Below are 9,689 nucleotides of genomic sequence, written 5' to 3' on the forward strand. Positions count from 1 at the left end.
CCGACGTGACCTGTTATACGTGACTCATGGACAAGGGGAAATGCCATTAACTCGGCGTCACGCAGCGGCAATTTTCTTAATATCGATATTTCTCCACATTACTTAATCCAAATTCTGTAATTTTTGCTGGATAAATGTTGTACAAAAATGTAGTTTCGTATCAAAGTGGAATGGTTTTTGTCATAAGTCAGCGGCGTTAGTTTGAGCACATAATTGACGTTTTGTTTACATGTGTTCAATGTAAGTCAATGGGCGCCGGTATTCGGCCAATGGCGGCGTCCAAAGAATCTTTTGCCGGATAGCATGACGGCGGTAGGATTCCGGGCTTCAAAAAAGGATCTGGCAACGACCGCTGGCTATATCCACCTCGTCGTGCACGCCGAGTTGCATCGCCCTGATGCCCATTTCAGTTACTTCGGCAAAAAACATCTTTCTTATCAACAAATGCCTTGATCCCGTTCCTCTGTTCCTCCTTTAAAATTAATTCGCTGTCGATATCTTCTAGAACAGACCTGATAGCAGAATCTACACATCTCAATTCTCCAGCGGCAGCCATCGTTGTTGTAAACGAATTCAACCCAAGCACCAACAAGGAGCACCCAAGATCTACAAACATGTTAAACAACTGGGAAAGGCTGTTGCAAATCCCTCGAACAGGTGGTCAATCAGAGATTTCAAACGAACGAGGGAACATGTCGCAATGCAACAGCGCTGTTTTCCCTTGATGAAAGTGAAACCTAGCCTGGCAGGCCATCCTTTATCATTGAAATGTATAGTCTGGAATCGTATCATTCACTTGCTTAATCCAAGGGGCGGGCAGAGAATTGTCTTTCAAACGGCCTAGGCATGCAATAGGCCAGCGCTACGACCATATCCGTATCCGGTCGGCAAAACGGCAAATACATCCTTCTTTGAAAGGAATGACTTAAGTGCATTGTGTTGCTCTACTTTCAAAGAAAAGCACAAGTCCAACTCCTCCAAAGTTGACGCCAACGCCGATTCAAACAACCGCTCTTCGTTCGCCATAGCCACCTTCCTTGTTGTTCACCGTCGCAGGATGTCGTTATCCTGTTAAGCCCGCCTTAAGACTCTCTAACGAAATAGAGCGCTGTGATTGGAGAACATCCACGGTGTTAAGCCAATAGAAATTCCTATGGTTCGATACTAGACGTACAGGCTGAGCAAATTAATTTCTTATGGAGCAATGCCAGACCGAACTTCCCGACCTCAAATGTTGTGGAACGCTAGGTAGGTTATAGCTCAAATCGTGTAATCTACCGCCCACTGACCAATCAATTGTCTTAAAAACTAAGTTATCTCACGTGTAGGATTCTGTCATATATCTTACAGGTGGAGCTCCGCCTCTACTAACATTTTGGATCTCGAATGCGCTTTAATAGTGCTGTGCGTGCAAATATCCCACTATGGACATGCATACCATACAACAACTGATGACAATGGATTTATTTGATGTTATAGGTTAGACACAAAAAAAGACCGCAGTGTACATGTAGATTAAGCTATCGCTCATGAATGCGGAAGTAATTGTTTTTAAATAGAGGCGGTCTTGTGCGTCTCCACGTTTCACGATTGGCCAACGTTATCCCAACACCGAGAACGCGCACAGATCTGAGCTGAAAGCCTAGTTTGACAAATATATCACATAACTGCTATCGTAGTATCACTTAATGCAGTGGTTCTTAACTGGTGGGTCGGGACCCAAAAGTGGGTCGCGGAACCATTCTGGGTGGGTCTCGGAGCTTGTGGTTAAAAAAAAAGAAGAAATCGCCCATTTCAAATAGACTTAAATTGAGAAGAAATGGTGCAGAATCCACAGTGTGCGATGTTCACAATTGCTGGAACATGAGTGAAAATACCTCATAATAAAGTACACCTGTCAAAGACAGACCTGTCAAGTACTTTAAGGTGACATCAGGAGTTGGAGACTTCACAAATGTAATGCCAAACAGCATGTTCCAAACAAATAGGCCTACAGGCACTTCACCTTTCTTAGCATGTAGCTCACCAAATCTGTTGTCTTGAACGCTATAAAATATATATGGGTCATGACTTCATGAACATGGGAAATTGTGGGTCCCAAAGCCAGACCAGTTAAGAACCACTGACTTAATGTATACCCCTGAGTTAAGGCTTTGTGAAGCCTCGATATGTTTACATAGCCTAGATATGTCGAATGTGCTTCGTAGCAGTGTTGGGAACGTTACTTTAAAAAAGTAATTAGTTATAGTTACTACTTGTTCCAAAAAGTAACTGAGTTAGTAACTGAATTACTCTATGATAATAGTAACTTGTTACCAGGGGAAGTAACTATTTGCGTTACTGTTAAAAAAAAGTTGCTATATTTCAAAGAATTTTGAGCAGTTTTGAGCAGCCAGTTGAAATAGAGTAGAATAGACAGGTGTTTGTAGGCTATATAACTTTCGACATTTATTTGATAGATAGATAGATAGATAGATAGATAGATACTTTATTGATCCCCAAGGGGAAATTCAAGATATTGCACATCGACAGACCTACGGTTGACTTCAGCAACCTGCTGCTTGGAGGACTTTGCTCCGAGTCCTTCTTTGCTAGTGGATGGTGAGCTATCATCTGTTGTGGAGGTATCGGTGTTTTTGGCCACTAGCTTTAGATGCGTGTGTGAGATGCTTCATTAAATTAGAGTTGCTTACAACGGATGTCGACAAAGTCTTCGCTCCTGGACATAATGTACTTACATGCACGTTCTTGCCTTTGACCACAATGAATTTGAAGTAGTGCTTATATCTCCACCTTGAAAATGCCAACTTTTCATCGGATTGCTCCTGACCTCTGCTGTTTCGTCGAATGAATCTCTACTTTAGCTGGTGCGTGTGTGTGTGTGTAAAAACACTGGCTCTGATTGGCTATCATGAAACATGACTCTGCCTTAGCCAATCATAATCGCTTACGTCGTTATTAACCCACCTCCTCACAACTTGTGAGCCAGGGGTGCGCTCGGATTACACAGTTTATTCAATCAATGCATAGTAACGCACCACATTTAATGGCCACACCGCATTTAAACGGAGTTATTCCAAACACTGCTTCGTGGTATACCCCACAGGAGCAGGGAACACAGGCACTAATATAAAGCACACACTAGTCGATCATACACAATACACGAACAGGGTGGTCACACTCACACCGACACGAGGGCTACACGAAAGAGAGAACTAAGAAGGGTTATACACTAGGGGTGTCATGATTCTCCAAATCCTCGATTCGATGTAATTTTCGATTTTAAAGTCACTATTCGATTCGATTTTCGATTTAAAAAAAAATATTACTATTAATGCATTCCTTACATGTATATCTTATTTACTCTTTTTGGCCTTTTCCTTTTCTGTTTCGGGGTTTTTTTATTTTGAAACCGCTTTTTATTTTGAATGTAAACTGAACTAACATTAGGCTAAAACAGATACATGAACAAACATAGTGGAATGAAACAACACAGAATGTTAATTTGATTGTTTCAGCACACTCCGACCCAAGGTTAGTGTTGGAATATGGAATATGTACTTATCAATGTGCATTTTAAGCCTTAAAGTAACTTTGGACTGTAACTAGATCATCTTTTCACTTGATAAGTTGAGTAGGCTAAGTTAATTTTAATTGACGTGAATGAATGAATACTTCCACACCGGTGATTTCAAAGTAGCAAGAGGGGCTTTGATTTCGGTAGGTTGATGTGTATATCAACTAGCCTCGTGAGACCATCCTGATCTCGCGAGCTTCAGGGTTTCACTCGCAGATCAGTCTGGATACTTTCCGTTAAAGAAAATTTGGAGCAGTTCACTAAACGAACGTCCAATCAGCGTTGGCTTTGAGGCGGGTTGAGGTGTGACGCAAAGAACAACATGACGGCATCCACAGAGATGAGCATAGCTATCGCGCAAGTTTTATTCAAATTAGAAAGTATTCCTGGGTAAACTGTGAAGCTATGAGTCTCAGCCATGCAGCTGGGAGGAATGAACGACACAGACATCCTCCACGGCTGATTCCAGTTCATAATGGAGGAATATACTATCTTCAGAAGTGTAGGGCCTACCGTGAAAACTTGATGGGAATTGTCGTTGATTAGGTTCATAAATGGTAAGTTAAAACATCTTAACGTTTGTCACGTTACCTAACTTAATTGTATGTTAAACGGCATTAGAAGAATACTTTGTTCATCTAATTGGTTGATTTGGCCCGTCGATAACCAACAAAGGTGGTGATAGACAGATGGTTTATCCAATCAGCTAACCAGTATGTCCGCCCCTTCCCAAAAGTTCTTCAATGAAAAGTTCCCAGATGGATATGCGGAGCAAATCCATCTGGCGGAGTCAGGTTATATATCAACTGGCTGCAGCCTAAAATTAGAGGAGTGTTGACGCTGCAGTTCAGCACGTGCGTGTGTGTTTGTGCGTCTTGGCATACATGCTGGACGTGACATTGGGGGTGTGGCTGCATCGTCGATTCTACTTTTAAGTTCGAAGTTCGAGATTGAGATGTAATTTCGATCTCGAGAATTTATTTGATTTTCATTGAATTTCAATTCTACTACCTTTACTTCAAATTCGAATTGTAATTCTTGATCCTGTTTTAGACCTCAATTCAAATTCAATTCAAGAGTTGAATTGGAATTTAGGTGTCATTCTCAATTAAATTCTGAATTTTGCACAAGCCTGGTGGAAGCTGGGAATATTGAGATTGAGAGTGGGTTGGGAAGGCTTTATTGATTTACGACTTCCAGGGCTATAACAAGCAGTGAAATTAAACTTAAATTGGTGCATTAATCTCTTACCAGGTAAGCGAAGCGGCGGTCATATAGGTTTAGTCAGATTTTTTTTTTCTTTTTCGCATGTCCAAATTTCCGTCAAGGATTCCCGGGACACTGAAAGACCGGGGTACACGAAACTTGGTGGGCATGTAACCCCACATGGATAGCATGGAACCATCATTTTTCGTTTTGATCTGTAGCCCCCCGCTGGACTGGACCCCCCGAAAGGAGGGTAGGGCAGACACAGTTTTCCGTGAATATCTAGAGAACCGTAGGGTTTAGGAGGACCATTTTTTTTGTATGTTGATCTCAAGGGGCCATGTCAACCCATCCCATTACCACTTATTTCATGTATAGCGCCACCTAGTTAAAAATTAAAAAGCAAAAAATTAGGTGTTTTCATCACAATATCTCTGGCTGACATGGTCAAAACTGCACGAAATTGAAAGTGTAGGATCATTATGACACCTTCCGAATGCATGCCAAGTTTCGTGAACTTTCGTTCATGGGGGGCCTTACAATAAAATAATTTATGTGTACATTTAGTGACCGTACGAGTTTTCTGTGAATATCTTGAGAACCGTAGGGCCTAGGATGACCAATGTTTCCGTATGTTTGCCTCCAGGGGTCATGTTAACCCATTCCATATGCACACATGTGCATAAACAGATATACACGCACACACATACATTCACAGTAATCATACGTATGACACATACTCACACAGTAGACATATACGCATGCATGCATGCACAAACACAGGCACATACGCAGGCACACACACATAAACATAAACATGTACACGCACACAATTCAAGAATTTCTCAGAATTATGAACAGGCAAAATGGGGGTGGCGTTGTATAAAAGGAATTTTACATGTGAAATCTATGAACTAATCATGTTTTGGTACTTGTTGTCTAGCAGATACCAGTGAGAATTGAGTGTGGATAATGCAATTTATTGAGACAGTTAGAATCATATATGCCTTTCAGCGTGATTCATGTTAACCCATTTCATGTGCACACATGTGCATAAACAGATACACACACACACACACATACATTCACAGTAATCATACGTATGACACATACTCACACAGTAGACATATGTACGCTTGCATGCACAGGCACATACGCAGGCACACACACAAGCACGCACACACACACACACCCACACACACACACTCACACACACACACACCCACACACATAACATAAACATAACACAAACAATCAAGAATTTCTCAGAATTATGAACAGGCAAGATGGAGGTGGGGTTGTATACAATTAATTTTACATGTGAAATCTATGAACTAATCATGTTTTGGTACTTGTTGTCTAGCAGATACCAAGAATTGAGTGTGGATAATGCAATTTAGTGAGACAGTTAGAATCATATAGGCCTTTCAGCGTGATTTCTTTTTGTGGAAAAAATGTGCTGGACTGGGCGGCGGTCATATTTTGTACCGCTCTGCGGTACATCTAGTTAAACCACAATCTGGATTATACATTGCTCACAGCAAAACAGGTTAGCAAAACGTGAATAGGGTAGATGTTAGATGCAGTCATAATTGTGGAATTGTGGAAAAAATATGAAAGATCACCACAGATCCTGTTTCTCCTAATTTATATAAATCCAACTGTTTTCATAAAATTTGAGTTTGTTTTTACAATGGGGTATGTTCCCTCGTGGTCTGCCCTTGTAGACCCCAAGGGTGTTAAACATTTTCGCCTGAAGATTGGAATGGTCTATGGACTATGTGTCACTGAAGGCTCTTCTGCCAGCAATATATTTCCAGTGGAGTGTCAGCGTAACGGAATCTTTTGTTGTATTCTGCTCCTTACTCCTGTATGTGTTCACTCTGACACTAAATATGTTGTTTATGCCCAACAGGGCAACTCTTTATTCAACTTTGACACACACATAAATCCTTCAGCATCTTACCATGTTCATCCACTAGGTCCAACACCCAACCTGGTCAGTGTAAACCCAGGGTTCCCGCGGATCCTTAAAAAGTCTTAAAAAGTCAAAATACAACTTTCGGTTTATAAGGCCTAAAAAAGTCTTAAATTGTCTGGGATGTATTGAATTTTCGAAAGGGAGTTATTAAATGTATGGGACCGCCAGCGAGTGCAAGAGAGCGAATGAAATGTCTCCATCAGGTTTCGTGTATTTAAAAAGCAATGTATAAGTGACTATGAGGCTACGGGAGGTAGTGGTTGCAGAGTGAAGATGTTTTTCACGGTTGTGGTTAAAGGTGTGAAAACGGTAATAATACAGTAGGCTATGAACAAATATGCCTGACGTTTTCGTGCAGAGGCCTGAGGGATACGCAAGTAGCCTACGTGAGCGGGTGAAAGAGTTGGTAAGCCAGTTAGCGATAGGTTGGCCATAGGCCTACCTTCGAATTTAGGCCGGACAAACCGGACGCTCATTTGTCCTCCTTTTTGGAGTTGCGCTGGGCATCTAGAATCTTTGCTCGGACGCAGCAACGTTTCACAAACTATGGACGCGAAGACTGCTGGTCAAATTATGCGCAGTGCTTCTGTCACTTGTCTGATAATTTGCTGCGCAATTTATGAAGGAACCACGGACTGAATAAAAAGAAGACAAACGTTTTCGCAGTCAGGAGGAAATACTGTACATGTTAAGTTGATCTTTTCAGCGTGTGTTGCTGGCGTAGCCTAGGGAAGAAAATATCTGTCTAAGTTATAATACCTGTAATATCTGTCAGCAGCTTTCTTGCCAGCGTTTCCCAGTAGGCCTATTATTGTGAAATAATAACTGCACATTTTTTGAATGTCGGCAACTGGCTACATAAAAAACGGCATTCATAATACGTGCGTGTTTGAGATGAAACCAGCAGTTTTCAGCAGGATCATGCCAGGAGGACCTCTTAATTTAAAACAAGTCAATGGTTTTACAATGTTTCAGTCAAGCTTTGATTGGTTTAGATACAACTGGTATGCAAAATGTAAAGTAGTGGATTAACTTTAACTTGCTGTGCTGCATATGGGACAAGATGCACATAGTAAATTATATAAAGTAGGCCTATTAAAATATTTAAATAGCTTAGTCTAACTTTGAAAACAATATTGAAGGGAATCCAGTCCAGTGCACATGTCTTTGACAAGTAGCCTAGGCTACTAGAGACACACGTGAAGAACAGTCAGCCTCAGCCAGTAAGCACAACCAGATATGTACAGCCAGCTTCAAAAGCAAGCAGCCCAGACCCTAAAATTGGGCATTTATATTTATAATTATTTTTCTTTTGCCAAAATATATTTGGTAACTTCTGTAGACATCCAAAATGGGGTGGGGGTTAAAATTAGTAGAAAAAAAAAACTATTGCATAAAACAGTTTTAAGTTGTCGTATGTATCTTTTTGCCGTGGAATAGTCTTAATTTTTTCATTTAGATGTCTTGAAAAGGTCTTAAAAGTCTTTAAATTTGCACTTGGAAAATGTGCAGATACCCTGAAACCAGTGTTGTGCCTGAACGCGTTCATTGAATGAAAGTTCATGAACTCGTTCATATTTTGAACGTGAACTGAACGTACTGTATTACTGCCTGATGAACGTTACTCTGAACTCGTTCATTCTGGTGTCTGTGAACTGCACGCTCTCTCTTAGTTTAACTTCCTCCAATAGGGTGCAGGGCTCCAGACTAACTTTTTGCACTGTTTGCACTAAAAGTTAGGTGCACCCAAATTTTCAACCACATCGCATTTAACACCGCAGCAGGTTCACTTTTTTTCCGTAATTACTGTGCTATATAGGTTGTCCTATGACTTATGATTTACAATTCTACAAGAAAAGTAACTTAACGAAGTGTTGGTGCTTTAAGTGCTTCACTGAGCTGAAATTTAAACTTAAAACATCTCAAGATGAATTGAATAAAAATAACAGTGAGTAAATTAACAGTGCACGTCTTTTAAGGACTTCAAACTGCACATCTCATGGCTCAATGTCTTACATACTATCCTTCATGATCTTTAGGCCTTGGCTAAACCAGCTCGCCATGCTAGCATCTTCCATAGAAATGTATTTGAGCACAATTTAAAGAGATGTTCCAAGTAGCCTGGGGGATTTTTATGTGATTTTGCAATGATGATTGCAATAATCATTTGACAGCCCCACAATGCAATTTACTTTTTAATTTTAGTACTTTTAAATTTTCAATAAGAACATCACTATGGTTAATGCAGTAACGAAATGGTAGGCCTATTATTATAGGCTATTGCAATGACTTGCCATGCTCGATCTAAATGTGTCCATTCAATTCACCGTACACAATGACCACAGTTATACATGCAGGGAATATTCGGGCTTTAAATGTAACAGTGATATTCGGTTTGCGCCAAATACCAGATTAAATTGATTGATGCCATCAGAATGAGTTTACACAACTCGCGCGCAAAACGAATATTGCTGTTGAAAACCGGGTTACTCCCTGCATGTAACTGCGGTCAATGACACACTCCTTTTCGGCGATATCTGTATCTCTGTCGTTCGGGAAGGCCTTGTATGCATTGTTCGCAATTTTAAGACGTCTTTTCATCTGCAATGACTCCTATAAATTTGGCGCAAGTGGCATTCCTGTACGTCGGGTTTACATTCAAACTATTTTTCTGGTGAATAATTATTTCGGACTGAACTTGGTGAAGGGAAGTTTCACTAGGCCTATCGTAGGCAACGATAAACTTGATCATCTCGGGCTACAATTAAGTCGTGGTATGAACATTTATTCAATGCATGCCAAAAGCTATTCATTAGTCTTAATTACTAATAATACTAAGATCTCCAGATCAGTGATTTAGGCCTATCTGATCCGCCATTTACAATTCACAAAAGTGAAATCCTTACATTCAGGCATTCAAATGAA

At 40.6% G+C, this 9,689-nt stretch overlaps 1 protein-coding gene across 1 annotated transcript in view; it reads right to left on the minus strand.

The window, feature by feature from the left end:
- LOC143114821 (tumor necrosis factor receptor superfamily member 14-like) overlaps nt 1–9,689 on the minus strand; it is a 199,895-nt gene that overhangs the window by 109,258 nt on the left and 80,948 nt on the right. The window lies entirely within an intron of this gene.

This window comes from Alosa pseudoharengus, unplaced genomic scaffold (assembly GCF_046254945.1).
Source record: "Alosa pseudoharengus isolate Yale_2024_CS ecotype anadromous, Long Island Sound unplaced genomic scaffold, YU_APseudo_1.1 YU_APseudo_1.1_scf_9, whole genome shotgun sequence".
Lineage (NCBI taxonomy): Eukaryota > Metazoa > Chordata > Actinopteri > Clupeiformes > Clupeidae > Alosa > Alosa pseudoharengus.